The sequence below is a fragment of the Aphidius gifuensis genome, linkage group LG4, assembly GCF_014905175.1.
Source record: "Aphidius gifuensis isolate YNYX2018 linkage group LG4, ASM1490517v1, whole genome shotgun sequence".
Lineage (NCBI taxonomy): Eukaryota > Metazoa > Arthropoda > Insecta > Hymenoptera > Braconidae > Aphidius > Aphidius gifuensis.
In genome coordinates this window covers 9,480,185-9,489,309 of record NC_057791.1, presented here as the reverse complement: position 1 = coordinate 9,489,309, position 9,125 = coordinate 9,480,185, and positions in this window count along the sequence as shown.

Sequence of the window (9,125 nt, the reverse complement as noted above, 5' to 3'; positions counted from 1 at the left end):
ACCAGTAAACAAATTAAATCAAATCAATTGTTTGTGTGTATCAGTTATTCATTCACCTTCACAAAATAATTAAGAGTTTGAATTTAATTATTCAAAATCTAAAAACCTATACAACAAATAGAATAGTAGAAGGAGTACCGATTTGAATGACACGTATTTAGAGTCAGCAAATTCTCACATGTATATTAATTTTCTGCAATTAATATTTATTCTTTATCATAAACATTTATATACTACTACAGCATTTTATCAGTTTATATTTAAAAAATTACACATATAAAGAGTCAGCTAATTTTTTTGCAAAATTGTATTTATATATACATAGGTCGATTTGAAAAATAACACGTATAGAAAGTCAGCAAAATTTTTTTCTTTTTATTTCTTTCATGGTTATAAATAATGAAAAAAATTGGTCATGATTTGTTTTATTATAATGTAAAATATATTTTATTCTAATATAAATAAGTATCAAATATAATTCTAATATATATATTTCAAATATATATTTGTTCATAGGTCGCTGGTTCGAATCTAGCTTGGAATTTTTCTTTTCTTTTCTTCAAATGTATAATATACAGATACAACATAAAATTCTCCTATACCGGCTGATAATAAAAATAAATTATACTATTTTACCATCTCTGTTTTAGAGAGAAAGAGAGAGGTAGAGACACTACTGGCGTGTTGCTGTAATTTAAAAAAATAATAATAATTGGAATTAATAATGCTTGCCATTTATTTTCTTTGGCGACTTTGTATTCAAATGAATTGCATTAATTCTATTTGTTGAATAGATCAAATACCTAGGAAAAGCAGTAGCTAAGGAAAAGATAAAGCTAAGGAATCAATGCAGCCAAAGAAATTCAATGAGGTGTTCTAATTCATTTATTTGAGCCATATTTTTCCGGAAAAATCCATTGATAGATTGAAATAGGAAAGTCTGTATATTATTCAAATTTTTTTAAACCAGAAGAGAAGATTTTATAACAAAAAAAGGTAAAAACTACTCACAAAAAATGTGAATTTAAAAATGTGAATTTAAAAATGTGAATGTTTATTTAAAAAAATTAAAAGGTAAGCTACATTAATTCCTTAGCTTCATCTATTCCTTAGCTACTGCTTTTTCTTTGTAATTCATTTATTTATTTGACAAACAAAACTATTACAAATTGTTTTAATAAATTAAAATACTAAGGAAAAGCAGTAGCTTCGAAAAAAATGAAGCTAAGGAATCAATGTAGCCGGAAAAATTAAAACGTAAGCTACATTAATTGCTTAGCTTTATCTTTTTCTCCTTTTAGATGTAAGATTTACATATAATTCTTGTATTCCGACTAAAAGAAATTAACAACGAATTTCGAGTGATATTTACAATTATCTGATGTTCTGTTTACATTTTTTTTTGTTATTATATTATAAAAAATCGAGTTTTCAAACCCTAGAAATTTTAAGTAAAAATTAACATTTTTTTTTTGCAATACAAATTTTTGGTAACATTTACAATTTATTAATATTATAATTTTTTTGTTATTTGTGAATGTCAAGAAACTAGATTATTCAATAAAGGTTACAGATCAAAAAATTTTAAAAACATCAAGAAATTGTAATAAAGCTGCAGATTTTACCGAAAAAATTCAAATTCTTATTATGTTGTTTTTTTTTTTTTAATATTTAATAGTATTTTTCCGGCATTTATTTATAAAATTCGCTTTTCTAAAAAACATGATTCCAAGTTATTTGAAGTAAAATAAAAAAATTACTTTATGTTACAAGGGCAGTGGGAATAATGTGTGAATTTCCAAAGCGTAAGAGGGGTAGTGCGCTTTTTGGAAATTCACACATTATTACCACTGTCCCTAGTAACATAAAATATAGTTCGTTACATGTGCCCAATCAGAGAGCCCGCTCGCAACTCATTTGAAGGAGAAACACTCGCCAAGGCTCGTGCTTGCCTCTCCAAATTCGTTGAGAGCACACTCTCTGAGTGGGCACTTGTAACGAAATATTTTAACGTTATAACACGAAGAAAATGTCACCTTTTTTAGATGAATATATATGACATCTGTTTTATATTGAATTTTCCTGATAGCAAAATAGTACTTTTTTTATATAATCTCGTTAGTTTTTGAATATTGGTATATAAATTTTATTTTAGGGATATATTGTTTTTGTCCGCGAAAACCAGTCCATATTGGATCAAGGTGGGAAATCTTTTTTTAAAATCGGTGATTTTTACCAGTGTGAGGAATCAATCGAGTTTACTCTGTTCTTTCTGACAGGGTCTATGTAAGTTCTTATTCTTTGCAGTTTAATTATAAGGCACGTATCTTTTGATTAAAAACGATACAAAAAAATTATCACCAAAGAAATTTTCTAAAGAATCCACAATAGTTTGAAAGGCAATTGCTGAAATCGCTCCATTTTCCACGGAATATCCGGATTAATTTCAGACGGCGAGGCATGTTCATCCGAGTTCGCTCCCGTGTAAAAAAAATGAAAAATCCGAGTTCGCTCCAATCGTTTCCCCTACCACTCCCTCTTCACTTTCCCAGCTCACTCTTTCCATTTTTATACTTAGGACCCAAGTCGGACTATCACGAAAAAAATGCTGTCGTGATAAGTCGTTAGTTTTTTTACTTAGCCTTAATAGAGGACAAACAATTAATATCTTGCTTGTTTTTAGAAATAGTTGAAATTAATTTTAAAAAAATATAAAAACTAAATTTGAAAAGAAAAAACTTGAAAAAAAAAACTTTTCGGAAGGGAAATGTGAAGAGAGAAGGTACTTAAAACTGGAAAAGGAGTATATTATAAAGAAAGTGATTGGAGTGAACTCGGATGCAATAATAACGCCCTTTGGAGTATACTGGGATTTTTTTGTACCTCAATCCAGCTTTGAAGTGAACTCGGTACCAGCCTAAGATCCTCCAAAACTCTGTGAGAGCTAACATTATGGAGGACACGAATCTGAACAAAAGTTGAATATTTTTCGAATATTTTTTGAATTTTCAACGGAAGTATCTAAGATTGTTCTTCTTTTCAAGTAACAATAAGAAATTCCTGATAGTTTGAAATCCTTAAAGATCCTGTGGAGACTAAAACTATGAAAAAAGTCAACCTAGAAAAAATTTATCTCTTCACTTCCTCGCAGGGTCTCTGAAGGTTTTTAGGTTTCATAAAAGAACAAAAAAAAAATCGAATACTTAGTTGTCGTAGATTAGTTTTCACAATAAAAGGTGTAAAATAGTATAAAAGCAATTATCACTCACCCTTCAGATCGTTTTCGGTAATATCAATCTGTTCGAAAAAAGAACTATATCACAAAATTATCAAATATTTATGTAGTCAAGGAAATGATTACACTGAAAAAAAAACTTCTGTAAAATAGAAGTTTTCTTCTTGCAAATAATTTTCTTGAATCATGAACAATCTGTTCTTGATTTGTGAAGAATACTTCTTATTTTGAGAAAAAAAAATTTCTTGACAGATTGTTCATGATTCAAGAAAATTATTTGCAAGAAGAAAACTTCTATTTCACAGAAGTTTTGTTCTTGGTTTTAGAATTTTTTTTTTCAGTGTTTATAGATAATAAAATAATAAGTAAAAAATGAAAAGATTTTTCAGTAACATTTGATTTTTGATTTTATCTAATTACTGTAGAGTAACGGTTTCGTGTGTCATTTCCAGTTATTATTATTATTATTAATTGAAAAAAAATATTTTCCCTATCCGGGATTCAAACCCGGACCTTTCGCACGAATGACTAGCACGTTATCCTCTAAAACGAACAAGACATTATTCTATATCCTTTTAGTAAAAGAATATTTCTTGGTATATTACGGATTCTCGAATTGTTTTTATATTTTTCTTTATAAATTGTTTTAAAGGAAAAATTTAAAAAGTACTGATTGTTTATAAAAAAAATTTTTGTGAGCCATCTAGACTCGCGGGTTTATCATGTGTAAACATCTTCGGCGTGTTGTTGTAATTGTACAAAATAATAATAAGTACACATTTGAAAAAATTTTTTTCATTCATTTATGAAAATATTGTTTGTTTTTATTTTTCTTTTTGAAGTGAAACTTCTTTACGGAGGGTAGCGACAAAATTCGAGGCCCTGCTAGCGTTACGCGCTCGCGTTTACTCTCTCGTATGCTCTCTTGTAGATACTCTGTCGTATATTCTCTCGTATACTCTCTGCTATACTCTCTGCTATACGCTCGGTCACAAGCGGATAAAGTGAGAAGAATTACATAGAGAGAAGGGAAGCCGGCAAGCAGTATACATGCACTATATATAGCGTATAAAGTCGGAGCGTCATCCGAGTGGAAATTTCAGTCCGATTCGGATCCAGGACGGATCCGGTTTACCTGATTACATATCCGAATCGGATCAGGCTGGCCGGATCCGATTCGGACTGAAAATGTAACGCCGGCTAGGCTCCGAATCGGATCCGGTTACAATAAGGACACCGTGGCTAAATCGGATACCAAATTATGTATCCGAAATTACATTTAAATCGGATCCGATTTTACATCCAAGTCGGATCCGATTTTATATTTAAACCGGATCCGAATTTTGTTTTAAAAAAATTTTGATTTAAAAAAAAAAATATATTTGCTTTTTTCAATTATTTTTTTCAACAATCATTATTAACAATATTTTTATCTTAGAAAACTCAACCTAAACTAAACTAAAATTCCGGATTTTGCGGGGATCGATCTTGGGGCTATTCTGTTCAAAGTCGGCAACTCAATCCTATTGACCACGGCGGCGTACGTGGAATCTATAAAATCAAAAGTCCTTTACAAGTGTAGAAAGTTATTTCAAAATTACAATAGGAAAACTTGATATGATTAATACTATATATATGCAACAATGTATTTATTATTATCAAAAAATAAAACGACATTCTGAAATTAATTTTTTTTTTTTTTTTTTCAAATACTTCTAAGTTGGATCTGTTTCAAATCAGGGAAACCGGATCCGGCTTACCTTAGCCAAGCCTGACCAAATCCGGAAGTTAACTTTGACAAAAAAAACAAACTTCAATTAAAGTCCGGCATTCCGGATCCGATTCGGATCAGGATAGGGTAAGGAAGACCGGATCCGGTTAGCCTTAGCCAAACCTGACTAAACCCGGAGATAACTTTGAAAAAAAAAATAAAGTCCGATTAAAGTCCGGCAATCTGGATCTGATTCGGATCAGGAAAGAGTGAGGAAAGCCGGATCTGGTTAGCCTTAGCCAAACCTGACTGAACCCGGAGATAACTTTGAAAAAAAAAATAAGGTCCGATTAAAGTCCGGCATTCCGGATCCGATTCGGATCAGGATAGAGTAAGGAAAACCAGATCCGGTTAGCCTTAGCCAAACCTGACTGAACCCGGAAATAACTTTGAAAAAAAAAATAAGGTCCGATTAAAGTCCGGCAATCTGGATCCAATTCGGATCAGGATAGAGTAAGGATAACCGGATCCGGTTAGCCTTAGCCAAACCTGACTGAACCCGGAGATAACTTTGAAAAAAAAAATAAAGTCCGATTAAAGTCCGGCAATCTGGATCCGATTCGGATCAGGAAAGAGTGAGGAAAGCCGGATCCGGTTAGCCTTAGCCAAACCTGACTGAACCCGGAGATAACTTTGAAAAAAAAAAAAAAGGTCCGATTAAAGTCCGGCAATCTGGATCCGATTCGGATCAGGAAAGAGTAAGGAAAGAAGGATCCGGTTAGCCTTAGCCATAACGGATCCGAAAAGGGTCAGCAAACCCGGATCCGGATTACCTTAGCCATACTGGATCCGATTCGGATCAGGATCCGGCCAAGCCGGATTCAATTTCCACTCGGGGCAGCTGCTATGTGTGTATGCGTGTGCGACTTTTTTCAATTTAAATATTATCAAACAGTATAACTGAATATTGATCATATTCAAAATATTAATATTGATAATATTATCAATATTATATCGTAATCAATATTATCATTTATAAAATTATCTTTATTATTATTATTTATACTATAAATATATATAAATGATGATAATTATAACAACAATAATTTCGATAATATTATCAATTATTCACAATAGTATTGATATTAATAATAATATCTATAATAATAATATTTTGATATTATGAATAATATTATTATAAATAATAATAACTCCAATAATATTATGATATTAACAATAATATCAATATAATATTAGTAATAATATCGTTGGTATCAATTGAGGGTCCGGATGCAATAACCGGCCGCACGCTCGAAGCCCAAGAAAACACGACGTTGCTCTGGGTGAAAAATCAAACGTAAAAAATTCAAAAAAAAAAAATACCATCATTCATAGAATTAAAAAATACATACTTTCGTTCAAATAAATTTTTTGTCATGATTATTAGTTAACGAGTTAAAAATTAAAAACAAAATTATTTTTTTTGAAAAAAATACTTTTTTTTCAATATATAACTTGGGATAACTTTCCTAAAAATCAATAAATCAATTTAAAAATTTAACAGTAGCTTTTTAATAATCTAGCGATGCCAACAGCATTATTAAAAAAATTATATATTTATATTGTTCAATTTTTTTTATTGATTGATTCATGTCCACGGAAAATTCCAATTTGTCTAACTTCCAACGAAAAAAGAGTCGGAGAAATTTGAAAATGTCAGTATTAATATTATTATTATTATTATTATTATTATTCAGCGTGACATGCAACTATTCCGAAAGAAGTTTCACTTCCCCCGCGCGTACTCGCAACACGCTAATTTTTTCTATTTCCATACAATTATTGTTGTTCAGTAATTTTCAATAATCAATGATTTTAAAATTTCGATATATTGGTTTTTTTTTTCCTTATTTTATATTAACGATTGATAAAACTCATCAAGTAGAAAAAAAAGTTCAAAAAAAAATTTCTTAATATATTTCGAATATTTTTCGAGTTATCGATATTTTTCTGGTATTGGTGGTAATTTGATTTGTAATTGATAATATAATAGAGCTAAGAAAAATATGTAGCTAAGTAAAATATTCTGGCTGGTAAAAATATGTAGGTATTTTTTATTTGGCTATAAATGAGACTGAGTAAAAAATATAGCTAATGAATAGATGTAGCTGAGGGAAAAATAAAGCTGGTATAAAATTATGTAGATATTGTGTGTTTAGCTATAGTTGAGACTAAGTAAAAGATTAAGCGGCTAAGTAAAAAATCTAGTTAAACAAAAAATCTAACTGAGGAGAAGATGTAGCTGAGGGGAAAATAAAGTCGGTAAATTGTAAAGATATTGTGTGTTTGGCTATAATTAAGACTAAGTAAAAGATCAAGCGGCTAGGTAAAAAATGCAGCTAAGTAAAAAATCTAGCTAAGGAAAAAATTTAGCTAAGGAAAAGATGTAGCTGAAGGAAAAATTAAGCTGATAAAAATATGTTTGGCTATAACGGAGACTAAGTAAAAAGTCTAGCGGCTAAGTAAAAAATCTTGTGGCTCAGTTAAACATCTAGCGGTTTAAAAAAAAAAAAAAAAATTGAATATATCAAAATTTTTATTTTGACGTTCTTTTTACTCGAAGAGTTTTGTTATTAGCCATTATTATATTTGCAAAAAAAATATATATATTGAAATTTATAAATTATTATCCAAATTTTCATCGAAACATTTTTTTTCTTTGACGAGCTTCATTGATTGATATTAATAAATTTTAGAATTTTGATTATTTTAATAACTATACGCTATATAACCGATAAATAGCCGTTTTTTTCATACTTCAACTCTATTTTTAACCGCTTTGCGCATGTATAGAAATTTTTCCCGTAATCGTGAGAAAATTTTCTATAAAAACCGAATAAAAAAACATGTTGTCTGGGTTATGATAATATCCTCTGAAAGTGTCGATATAATAGATTTGTATTTGTTTTATTAATATTTTTTTATTTTTATTTATATTAATACATCTTTACTCTTATACGCCGTGTAACATACATTACAGCACCTTGATAGTTCAGTTCCCAAACTATATTTTACAAACACTATTTCGCGTTTAGTATGTTCAACGAACTTGAATAATTTAAAATCAATAAATATCGACAGATGAAATATCATATGTAGTTGAATCCTAATAATATCCTAATAAATCAAAAATTATTTTTTAAACTAAAAAGTCCTTTTTTATTAATACACTATAAAAAACATAGTAATTATGAATATACATATTCATCAAATATACCTTTTTTCATTTACTCACTTTTCATTATGTAGACTGACAAAAAACGGATTCCTTTCCAGATCCGTTACCGGTCTAAACTTTATGTTTTTTCCTTTTACTCCATACCCAACCCGCGCCCAAAGATGTTTACACATCAAAAAATTTGTCTTGATGATAGTTTGAACTGAAGATCAATCAGTTTGATGGTTCGAACCTTAGCACTTGCATTATCAAGACGAATTCATCTAAACTTTGAGGGTTTTATTTTCTAAAGTAATAAAAAAAATATAGGTAAATTGTAGGCCCAGAAATGGCCCAACCAACCACTGTATGACGATTCAGAACAATCAACAATTCGAGAGACATTTCTTAATTGATAATTATTTTTTTTTTAATAATTATAATTATAATCGCTTAATACACATTTTATAATATGAACTTTTCTTCTAAAGATATTGCTCAGAGACTCGGAGACAGTTTAATGAAAATAAAGTTTTGAAAATAAGAATGTCCAAGGAAAAGTAGTAGCTAAGAAAAAGATGTAGCCCGTGTAGGAATCGCCAAGCATGGAAACATGGCCATACACTGGCCGATAAACGGCAGCCCATGATTGGTAGCCAAGCAAGGGCCATTAATGGGATATACTTGGCAAACGATCGGTCCATTATTGTGTTGCCAAGATTGGCAGTCTTGTCTTGGCCAACGTCTGGCCATTTAATGGTTACCATTCATCGGCCAATTCATGGTAAATGCATTGCTGGCCATTTAATGGCTGCCGTTCATTGGCCGATCCTTGGCAAATTCATGGCTGGCCATTTAATGGCTACCGTTCATCGGCCAATTCATGGCATATTCATGGCCGGCCATTTAATGGCTGCCGTTCATCGGCCAATTCATGGCAAATTCATGACTGGCCATTAATG